The sequence below is a fragment of the Harpia harpyja genome, chromosome Z (genome assembly GCF_026419915.1).
Source record: "Harpia harpyja isolate bHarHar1 chromosome Z, bHarHar1 primary haplotype, whole genome shotgun sequence".
NCBI classification, from domain to species: Eukaryota; Metazoa; Chordata; class Aves; order Accipitriformes; family Accipitridae; genus Harpia; species Harpia harpyja.
The window spans coordinates 25,150,928-25,162,948 of record NC_068969.1 but is presented as its reverse complement, the minus strand read 5'-3'; the positions used below and the strand labels follow the sequence as shown (position 1 = coordinate 25,162,948).

The following is a 12,021-nucleotide window of genomic DNA, read 5'->3' as shown; positions in this document are numbered from 1 at the left end:
AGATTTAGCTAAGGATCCTTTATGTTCCTCTGCCAGTAGGAACCGCCCAGCAATGAACATCTATGTTCTAAGACTGCAGTGCAGTTTTCATAAGAAGCGAGCTTAGAAACAGAAATATTACAAAGAGAGTACCGGAATGAGTACAAAGAGTGTCTTAGGCCTGCATGCCTGGCTATAGCAGCAATGTCATTTCAGATTTACAAATGAGGAATAGGGCATCTCCACAGAAGTTGTGGGGGGTTTTTTGTTGTGTTTTTTTTTTTTGTCCGGGCAGACTTCTGGACCTCTGGCACCTGGTCAGAACAGGAGTAGTAGCTCCTAATTGGCTTCTAGACATTGTAGATGAATTCCTGGTTACTGGTGCAGGTGTTCTACATGGCATAAAAATGCATGCAAATCTCTCATTCCAGTAGACAGGGGCTAGGAATTCCTTTTCTCTGAGGAATACCCTCTATGCCAGGATGAATAGGAGTACAATCCAATGCTAGGTCAGAAATCCTACACTGTTTCCTACACTGTTCAGGGACTCCTTTGTCCTAGAAGACAGCTCAAAGGGAAGGCTTTCTAAGTGTTTTAGATCCAAAAGTCAGGCTCAGTAGAATTCTACAGCGTGAAATTTGGCTTGTATTCTCACTCATTTTATAATCATAATTTTGTAAAAGAAGTTCCCTTATCTGTTGACAGAAACTGAACGTCAAAAATTATTCATGGAAGCACATGAAGAGAGGTCAGCCTGTTTTCATTCTCATTAAAATCTGCTTCTTGACACCTTTGAGCTGAGGATTCCGTTTAGAGAACAGGGATGAAATCCTGTGTTGCAACTACATCCCCAGGCAAAGCTTCTTAGTAGGTGCAAAATTATATCCACAGTGCAATGGCCAGGACTTCCAGCTAAGCATCTGGCCCTTCACTCAGACTTTTTTTTTTTTGTCTTATCTTGGACTGATTTAGTAGAGCTTTAACGCTTTGTTTGAAGGAAGAAAGTTAAATTCAAGCACCTCAAAGGGTCTTTTGTTTCATGAACAATGTCCTTTTCCTATTTCACAGCTGGAAAACTGTCTCTTTTTAATATGCTATCTTTATTTTTAGAATTCTCTTTGGCTTTTTTGGGCCAAATTTTTTCTGTTTCATTTTCCCCACAGGTGATTTTTCTATTTAAAAGTTTTCTGGAGGTTTATTTTATAAGTGTAATGTCCTTTCTTCCCACTCACTGCACAGTTACTCATGACACCATGAGCTGAATTAATGGGTAGGAGGGAGAGTTTCTTTTCTCAAACTCCAGAGCCATCTTCCAAGCTGTACTTTTTTGTCTGTCACAAATCCACTGACAACCCCAAACTTGCCCAGAGCTTTTGTCAGCACAGGGTTTGGCTCTCAGTAAGCATGTATGTCTGTGGTTGGTTCTAGAATTGCACAGAGATGCCCAACTATCACGTTTCACATCTAAATACAGCATTCAGCACCACAGTGATCCTCAACCCCTTTGTCAAACTGCTGTCTTTTATCACAGGTGCTTCAAGTCCCTTGAGCTTCTGTATCAACTCTGTTGATGAAGTTCCTTATTTTTCTTTTAAACACTCTCAAGGGCACACCAGCTTCTGAAAGGGCTTCTAAATGTGGGAACTGAGGGACAGACAACTCCTTCAAACCCGGAGTCAGACCCTTATGTGCGACCTGCGAGGACTGAGGTTTGTGTTCCTCTTCTCTCCAACCTGCTTGTTGCTTGGATTGCTAGCTCAGCTCACTCCCCACGTGTGTGCAGGAGCCTGGGTCCTCTACTTGTGCTGAGTACTTGCCCAGCTCAATGTCAGTGTTCGTAACAGTTGGGCCTTAGCATTAGGTCTGTCACTGGGCACACAATTATCAGTACCTAAAAAGATCTTGAAGGTGAATAATGAGAAAATCTGCTCCTAACCCAAGTCTGATCTCTGTTTTAAAGAATATAAACACTCATGTTTTGTGCAATCAGTCAACTATGATAGCTTGGAGGTAGGCAGAAAGTTTTCCTTGGCAGATGTTTTATTTTTGCATCTTCCTTGGGACACCTTGCTCTGGTCACTGTCAGAGATGGGTAACTGAAGTACATTGGTCTTCATTGGTATAGTCATCCTTCTAAGAATCCTGAAATGTAGTAGTTGTTATGGAAACTGTTCTTCTTTTCTTCAACTATAGGATAAAAAAATATTGTTGTGTGAAATTAATGTGCTGCCTGCCATTTCATTTGTTACCAGTTTCACTGAGAGGTGCTGAATGTTTAAGTGGTTTGCCTTTGGTCACAGAGCTGTAGTGGCAGAGTCAAGAAGTCAGACCAGAATCCATTCACTTCTTCCATTCACTTAGCATTCCCTTATTAAAACAGCTTGGGTTTTTGATAGTACATCACAAGACACACATTTTTCTCATTTAAAAGGTTGCCTACATGACATTACTTCTTTGTGCAAAGCTGGGAGAAATATCTCCACTGGCTACTTAAAGCATCCCATTAATTTTTATTAAGTGTACACTGTCACTGGAACTGTAGTTTCTAGCTTCTTACCTCTTTAAAAAATTTTATCCTCTTGGTTATTTACTGAATTGTGTTTCTTGCAATGACTGCAAACCTAAGCTGTTCTGTCTGAACCTCTTCTTGTTAACAGTATTGTAAATCAGGAGTGACTTGTTTGCTAACAGAAATGAGAGGCAAATCAGCTCTTTTGTTCTCTCTGGAAAATCTAAAAGCACAGGTTATTTAAATCACCCCCCCCGGTTTGTTCCTTGAATTGAACTAATCAGGGAGAAAATTATGGAGATGGGTATCAGTAATAGGCGGACAACTGTCTCCCTCTGTGATCTTTTCTAAAATGCAGCTTCTCATGCATCAGAATATGTAAATAGTTTGCCCTGCAGGAGGATGTACTCTATTTTTGTGAGAGGTATAATTCCTGCTTCTCTTCATCTTGATTTTAATAACATCAGAATGCCAGAGTGAGTACAGCCACAATGATCTATATCGTCCCTATTATTAGACCAATAGTATAGTTTTACGAGGCAGGCAAGCTTTCAGGAATACAGACCTTTCCTATAGCTGAGGAAAGGCATTTCTGTCTGAAAGTTTGTCTTTCTTCTTAGGACTAAAAAAGGATTTATGATCCCCCAAAATTGTCAGCTTTTCCCAGTGATAGAAGTCACTATAATAAAAGGTATTATACCTAACGTACAAATCTTGTATTAAATATTAATCATTGCTGGAGGCAGGGTTCCAAACAAGTTGTATCTACCTAGTCCTCAAAAATCCTTTGCTAAGTAAATGGGCCTAGATAGTATTCAGTGGATTTAATGATATGTGGACTGAGTTTTAGAAATACAGCCCGCTGTAGTCATAGCCAACATTAGCATAAGTGAGCCCCTTTGTAGCAGACATACCCAATTAGAGGAGCTTCATGATAGTCAGCAGCACAGCACGTCACAGCCCAGTTGGCTTTGTTGCGATTCATCAAAGAACAACGCCATTGAGGAATGATAACAGATTTTCCATTCATTTTCAGTAACTGGGAATATAAAATCTAGGAGGGGAAATGAAGGCGATCCCTCTACCGTGTTCTCTGTTCCAGCACCAAGCCCCAGCCATGGTGCTTCTGCTGTTGCTTAGTGCAGGCACCTGTGGTGTGAAATACTTGTTTCTGATCTGAGCTCTGAAGCCTTTTGGGGGTAGCTGCTAGTTAGAGCCAGGTGAATGAATTGGTCTAGAGAATCTGGTGAAATCATTGAAGCTCTGCTGGCTAATGCTGAATGTCACTTGAAGTGTGACCTGAAAATGGTGAGAAACAACAGTAAAGGGCCTCTTTTGAAGGCTCTGTAACTTTAAATTGACAACCCTCCTCAAAAATTCCAGAAACAGCAAAACATTCTGCTCTAACTGTAAGCCCCAGAGTTTTATAGTTTTGCAAACACAGAAGTGTTGAAGCTTAATCTTCTAAATTCCTTGAAACTAATAGAAAATCCTTTGAGGAAACTTAATATAGGGAGAGATTAGGTCTTCTGTTTTAAGTAATGAATAGGACGAGTATTAAATGAGATGAGAACATTAATTTCTGTGCAGGGAAGCTCTTAATAGAATTACTGAATAAATCCCACATGGAACACATGCAGCTTCCCTCACTGATTTAAATCCATAAAGGCCAGGGAAGGCTATTATATTAGAGGGAAGGGGGAGTATCCCACATAGCATTAAAACTGCTGCCAAAAGGAGTATAAATAACATGTTGCTTATATCAGCTAAATTGTTTTATAGTTTCATGAGGAAGCAAAACCAAAGCATTATGACATTAATCCCACATACTGGTTTACTGACAGACTTTTCAATATTAAACAGCATATTATGGAGTCAGAACTTGACAGGCTTAATTGTATACTTAAGAGTCAGTCTAACTCACAGTTTGTTCCTTCTGGGATGGTGCAGTTTGGAATTAAAGATCTCAATGGATTCACTGTAATGTTTCTTTATTTTGTAATTATCTCTGCAATGTGTATGCAGGGTCATTTCTATAGTTTTCTAGTCAAGAGAACCCCATGATTTGGGAAGAAAGTGGCCATCTTCAGAAAAAGTATCACTGTGCCCTGTCTCTTTTTTCAGGCACAGTCCAGGATCTTTCAAAGCAAATAATGTCACTTAATGAAACAAGCAAGACTTTATGCCTCCAGGCACCAAAAAAAATCCAGCTGCCCAGCCTGTTGTTTTTTCACAGCTGCTAATGACAGCACTCCAGAGATTCTTGTTCACTTCCAACAGGGAATTAGTCATTGGACAAAGCAAATTTACAGCTCGGTATACCTTGCCAAAATACTGTTTTTAAGCTGGGGTGAGTTTCATGATGTAGCAGGAAGAGATTAAGGGAAATTTGATTTGGTATGATAGAAATGGTGGACATCCAGCTTCCTTTTAAGAAGTAAGTCTGATTCACACTGTCAAGTAACTTGCGAAGTCAGTTGGATGTTTGTAAATAGGAGGTCACTACTTCCCATAGCAATTAAAAGAGTAACACACTAATTTGTTTCCTGTATGCTGTTCCTTTACACTTGCTGCTAACATATTCTAATTATCAAAGAGAAGCCATAACTGGGTGTGAAAGTGAGCAAATTTGTGAGCCAGAGAAGAGTTGATAATAGATTTAGTGTTTGGCGCAAAGTGTTTGAAAATGCTGATTTGGATTTTAAAGTCACCAATCCTCAGCTTGCAGCTAGTTCTCTGGTCAAGTTCACTGGGAGCAATCAGCACAGAGCATATTTGAAAATCCCACCTGCCAGTCCCTGCTTGTTCAGGTGTCAAAGATACAAGGCTCAGAAGCTCCTGAAGGCTCGACATACAAATGCATGCCCAATGGTTAGAGATCGGAGACAGCAGTAGGAGCACAAATAAGAAAATGGAGTAAAAGCAGAATGAAAAGTTCCAGAACTGGCCCTTGTGTCTGACTGTAGAGCATCTTCCTCTTGAAATTCAGACATTTCTATAACAGCATTTAAAATTAAAGAATTTTATTTCTTATTGTTCCTTTCAGTTGCTGTGAAAGACAGCTGTTCATTTGTATAAATTATTCAGTAAAGTGACCCCAAGCCTTGCTTTAAGGATGCAGTGCAAATGTGATTTGCCTTCAAGTTGTCTATGTTGGCCTGATAAGAAAGGGAGACAGGGCCAGTGGCAGGACCACATCAGCAAAACAGCTGCATTTATGCCTACCTATACACAACACCCAAGAGCAGCTATTCTTAATGGAGGCGCAACCTGGAATCAGATGTAGAGAGGAATTTTGAACAGGGATGTGGTGTTACTAAAGTTAATTTCGGGTACCAGCCATATCAGCTGATATGGTTGAAATAGATAACAGTTAGTTCAAGTATTGCTCCCTTCCCCTTTATTGTTTCTGTGTGCCTGTGAGTATGCATATGCATTATGTGTGTGTTTTTTACTAATGAACTGTTCCTGACTTTTTTCTAGTGGCTTTATTGTTCTTAGTAGTACTAAGTTATTGGATCTGCTCATTTTGTGAGGGCTTAAATTTGCTCACCATGTTTTTCTTCCTGCAGTAAGATTAGTAATTTTATCTTTTAGGTTACTGGTTTTTAAGAGTCCTGTAGCACAGGAACAGTGAAGATCAGAATCCCGTTATGGTAAGTACTATGCAGAAGTAAAACTGAAACTGTCCATGCCAAGAGAGTTAGAATGAAATGTAGGTGTATATACACACACCTACATATGCACCTACATATGTGTATATACATACACCTACATATACCTACACCTACCATACATATGTACATACACCCATAGGTGTATGAAGTGATTGAGCAAGTGAGAGGATGTAGTAATCATGTCGGTTATGTTGGGCATATAAATATGATATTTCAAGAGCTTTGGCAGCTGTAGATCATCATCAAGCTAATCAGGGCTAGGTTACAGTTCATTTGTAAGTTTTGCTGCAGTGTTTCAAAAGGACTTGGAAGAAAGATGACAGTCATTTTATCCTGGCAAAGATTTCTTCCCCTTTGTAAGGACGGGCTTATAAGAAAGCTAGTCACTTGGCATTACCAGCAGGATGAAGACAACTGGAGTTTTTCCTCTCTGATTCCAGCATGGACCATTTATGGGGAGGTCTTAGCAAATAATAGTGATACAGTTTACAGTTTCTGGTACTGTACATTAGTGCCACTGTGTCTGCGAAGCATGTGGCAAAGAGAATTGTTAGGGGCTTTTTATTTCTATCACTTGCACCCATCACTGATGGCACCAGTGAAACTGGAAGCTGTTACTTAAAATCCAAGCTTTCAGTGCATCACAGGTATGGATTAGTGGCTAGAAATCAACTGGGAAATGCTACAGCTTGTACTTGGCTAACCACAGAAGCCACCAGAGGTATAATACAGTGCCGAGATGTGCACATTGTGTAGAGCACAGTAGGTCAGCAAGTCCTTTCTTTGGAGGACTGAGTGAATTGCCTGGTTAATACGAGGGAAGTTCACAGAGTACTCAGTTTAGAACTGTTCCCCTGCCCATCATTCATAGTCATTTACATGAAGCTTGATGCACAACAGAGAGACTTGGGGTGAGAGGAAGAAGATCCCCACAACCACTTGTTCAAGTAAGATGATTTTCATATTGTACTACTAGCTACATAATGACAAAGACCTTTATGTAATTTGCATCTTTATAACTTTCATAGTCATTGTAATAACAATAGACTTCTCCACTGGTGCTTAATGGGTTTGTTTACAAGCAAATAACATGAAGTGAGAATCAGTGGGTATTCAGCTGCCATTATAACTAAAGCTGTTCTATAGGCCAAATATTGGACGTCATTCTTTATGGGACAATAAAGGCATGTACGTGACTGGTGAGGTATATGCTGAGACCAGGACTAATATTGGCTTTTAGAAATGGCTTCTGTGATCTTCTTGTGGCTTCCTCTTCACATCTGCCTAGCTGGCACACTCTCTGCATCCCAAGGGAGGGTGAGTGAATGAACATGTAGCACTGGAGTAAAAGTTCCTTGAGTCATTTGATACCTGCTTCTGCTGAGAATACTGTGAGGTACAAAGTCTATATGCTTCTCAAGTCTTCTGTCACTGCCTTCCCCCCAGGCCTTTTCAGCTGAGCCTGAATATGAACAAAGATACATTTAAAAGCAGTTAGAGAATGGTTTGCAGATGCAACCTACAGCAGCCGGTGTATTTTTATAAGCACCAAGCTGGGAGCCCACATGGTCATTTGGTTAGAATGGAGTCTGAGAATTGGGATAGCTGTATTCTATTTCTGTCTCTCCCATTGAATTGCTCTGTGACTCTTAGTGGTGCATTAAGGCAGAAATCCAACTGTAGTTAAAATCAGAGTCAGACTTTTCATAGATGGTAACTGAAATTAGGTAGACCCTTAAATACCTGAGTTTTGTGTTCCCTGTCCACAAATAAGTGATAGTGATACAATACAGTGACTTTTGATGCTTGTGACATGCTTTGAAGGTCTTGGATCATGACAAGAGAAGTCAAAAGTGTTGTTAATAGTTGGGGTTTTTTTTAGGAAGCAAGTAGAATTCACCAAGCCCGGTGGGCCTGGTGCGCAAATTTAAGTCAAGAAAATGGTAAATAGAAAAGTTGTGTTTGACTGGATGCCAGTGAAGCTTTGGTGTGACTGTGATACCAATGCTTTTCTTGGCCCATAAACAACAATGTAACATCCTGTTAAATGAGCAATTTCACAGGATTCTTTCTACAAACCACTGATGACTTTAATAAACAGTTTTCTCCTCCAGATTTCTTTCTTTCCTTGTCTATAGCTGCTATCAGATTTGAAATGTTCTACATTGGCACCTAAATGATATTACGGAATTCCAGAATGCACTCCTGGAATGGCTGGTGATTGTCTTCATATTCGTGAATGTAGAGATAGCTGTAATGCACCAGTGATTTTCAACTTGTGGTATGAGACAATGCAGGGTTTAGAATGAATTCAAAGGGATGAGTAAAAAGTCATTAATAAAATCAATCCTTTTGTTAAATTTGCTCTGTGATGATCTATAGGTCAGCTAGAAAATGCTTATAGATCTAGAAACTATAAAAAAAGTAAAGCAACTAGAAAAAGTAAAAAAATATTCTTAGAAGTCCTTTTTAGACCTGCATTTCCATTACTCTGATTCAGAGGCCATCATGGAAGATGCAGAGTTAAAACTTTCATAACACTACGTTTTTGTAGCTATTATTCAAAAATGTGACCCAACATTTGACATTTGAAATGGCTCATCAAGAACAAGAAACTGACAGAGTGTTTTTAAAATACTTTCTGGAAGATCTCAGCAATAATCTGTGATTATTGCTGAGCCTCTGCTGTTTGTGTTGAGTAAGCGAAGCTCAAGTCTTATTGCATGGAGAAATTATGGAAATGCCAAGGATTGCTTGATAAACAGGTAGTACCATTGATCACTAAGTGTACTTTGTAAACATAGTACCTTTGTCATTTGAATAACAAATGATCTCTAAGCCAACACCAGAGTAAATCTTATTGACCTTTTACAACTACTTGTGCTTTTATTGAAAAATAGTAACTCCATCTTCATTAGAATCACTTTCAGTTCTGTATGGGGCCAGGTACTGAGCAAAGTAGTTGTGTAAACACATATTTGCATGGGAAGAAAGCAAGCATGTAGTAGTTTTCTTTACTTGAAGGTACGTAGCATTGGTCAATACAGCCTGTAATGGAGAACTGAAAAACACTGCTAAATTGGTATGATGTTAATGATACCCACGTCTGAGTATTACATAGTTCAGCTGGAACTGGTTTATATTAAGTATTTCACATTTCCAGCTGAAGTTTGCTTCTATCAGTGGTGTTTCAGCTGCTCTTTAACATGGTGCTGTGAAAATAATTTGGAGACTTCAACCCAGCACACTGCCCTGGCCTTAGTTACGTATGCCTTTGTCACCTCTCTGACAGACAGGAGTAACTCTGATCTAGCTAAGCATGAGATGTTTACAGAATTCTGCAGAATAGAGAGTTCTGTACATCCCTCATCTTTTCTGCCTATGAGCACATCACCCCAGGTTCAGGGTCCAGGTTTACCAATAGTAAAAAGGTTGTCTAAGGCTCCTGGGTAAAGACTGGTATAAGACCTTGTGTAGATTTAAGAACAGAGATGATCTTGCAGAGAGCTGCTTAAAGGCATTTACACTTTGCATTTCTGTTTCCTACCTGTAGTGTGAGATAGGTGCCTAACTTAGAAAAATATTGCGTGCAGGAGTCCCAAGAAAAAGTTGAATTCTCCACTTAAACTGCTAGACACCCTGTGTTGATGACAGACAATGTGGATTTTGCCTTCCAGAAGCAAAACTGAACATCCATCTTATTGGGGGCTAGAACCTGTCAACTGCTGTTACCCCAGAGAGTAGACTTTAACTTGGTCTTACATAGGGAGTTTCATACAGCATATATGTAAAATGACATCAAGTCAAGAGAGGAGAGTCTTGCAGTTGCCACCCTCTGAGCACTTGGACATAGCAGACTGCTTAGTACTTGTGTTAACTCCATCCCAGCCAGACCCAGTACAGCAGTAGATACAGAGGACTGTATCTACAGGTAAAACTGGCTCTGAGTTAGCAAATCCTTTTCCTGGCTTGTATAAAGCAGCCAGTTTTGCCAGTCAAGCCAGGTGCAATGTACTCATTCTATAGCGGACTAAAATTGCAAGGTTATTAAGTCCTTTTACCTTCTGGTAGCTGCAGACCACTTAATTACAAGGTCAGTGATGTGTAGTAGTAGAGAGTTTGGGGACCTCAAAGTAAAGCAGTATCTGATTACACAATAAATCATGGCTTATTTGGACTTCTGCTTCAGAATCCTGATTACATGGTGTTATTGTTTGGACCTTCCTAGTATAATAATTTAGTAGTCTGCAGGACTACAACAGTTTTGTTACCACTAAGTTCTGGTGTTTAGAGTTCTCAACTGCCTGGCAAATTGACAAAATAAAAAATTACAAACAAATTAATGACCATGAATTGACAGGTATGTGATGAAATTTTCAAAGGTTTATCTTTCCCATTTAGACACAAATGAAGTAGCCAGGTTTGCTGAAGTAGTCATTGTCTTGGGCACTTTTGTCTTATGAAGATCTGACAATACATGTAACAGTGGCAGCCCCTAGGTGCCAGGTATGTCTGACAACTGTCCCCTCTTTCTGGGTGTGAGAATGAAAGCAGAGCCCTACTATAGCATGTGAACCAACTTCAGCCCTTGAAGTAGTACAGATCTAGAATAAGTCTGTGATTTTAGCAGAATTTAGGTGCTATCTCCTGGAAACCCAAGTAAAAAGATCAAGTTATATGAGCGATATTGTATCATCTTACTTGATATCGCTAGAGGTTGCTAAAGGTCTTTGGTTATTTAATGTTTTTCTGCTTCAGAAAACATGTTAATGTTCTTGATCACATCCATGCTTCAAAGGCACTGAGATAAACAAATGACTCATGAAGTGACTGCCTATTATTTTTGTTGCAATATGGGGCAAAAAAAAATCTAAAGTTGATGTCTAGTCTCAAAGTTTTTTTGTAGTGATGCTAAAAAATAACAGTTTTGTAAATCTTAGAAGACTCTGGAATAAGTTTCCTCACAAAGAAATCTCATTTAAGCATGTTCAGTGGATGCTACAGCAGTTGGTAAATCCTCTATTTTAAATTGGCACCAGCAATGTTTGATAGCCCAGCAGAATGAAATTTCTCCCTGTCCATACTCCCTTGATTTCAGGTTCAAGACTGAACCAGGGCTGGGGTTCAGGCAATAATTTCAATGGAGTTATATCATTGATGAATTTACTTAATTTTTTAAAAAATTAAGATAAAGATTAAATAGCATGAGGCTAGAAGTCTAGCGTTTGGGGTTTTTTTTTGCTTCTGAATAGGAAATAGTTTATTATTTGTTTCTGGTCCAGCCTGGGGTAAATTTTCTATCTGGTAGACAACAGCAACTCCTCTGTTCAGTGGCATTTCTTTCCAGGATTTGGTCTGTAGCAGCTGTGGCAGGCTGACAGAGCTAATGAGGTACTTTTCAGAGAATTGTACTTCCCAGTGCTGCTATGCTATTCAGAGCCGAGTGAAGCAAATGGGACCTATATCCATTATCTCATCTTTAGCTGGTATAAATTAATATTGCCCCTGTATTATTAAATTTTCAGCATCCAGATGATGCTGAAAATTTTCCATCCAGATGTGCTTTTCATTCTTAGGGAGCTGTTCTGGGGGTTTTTTGTTTTGTTTTGTTTTTTTAAATCTCTTCTAAGCAAGACAAGCCATAGGTTGTAACAGGTCTGAGTTGGCATTGATCCGAATGTTTCAGCTGCTCCTGTGGGTCTGGTATCAGTCAATATCAGAAAGAGCAGTAAAATAATGTGAGATTGTGAGAGCTGCAATAAAAGAGAAGTTGAGTAATTACCTTTCGGGCTGTATTAGAAATGAAATGCGTGATCCCAAATTGAACATCACAAGATACAGCTGTGCTTTTTTGAG

General features: G+C 39.4%; 1 long non-coding RNA gene across 6 annotated transcripts in view; it reads left to right on the top strand.

Moving 5' to 3' along the window:
• The window catches only part of LOC128137157 (uncharacterized), a 57,522-nt gene that overhangs the window by 19,385 nt on the left and 26,116 nt on the right, over positions 1-12,021 (top strand). For 2 of the 6 annotated variants that reach the window (XR_008233581.1, XR_008233578.1), the window contains exons 3-4: positions 1,586-1,688; positions 6,086-6,144. This is a non-coding gene — a long non-coding RNA (uncharacterized LOC128137157). Of the gene's footprint in view, positions 1-1,585; positions 1,689-6,085; positions 6,145-7,311; positions 7,483-12,021 lie in introns of all 6 variants that reach the window. The other 4 variants (XR_008233579.1, XR_008233580.1, XR_008233577.1 and 1 more) reach the window with 4 other exon arrangements.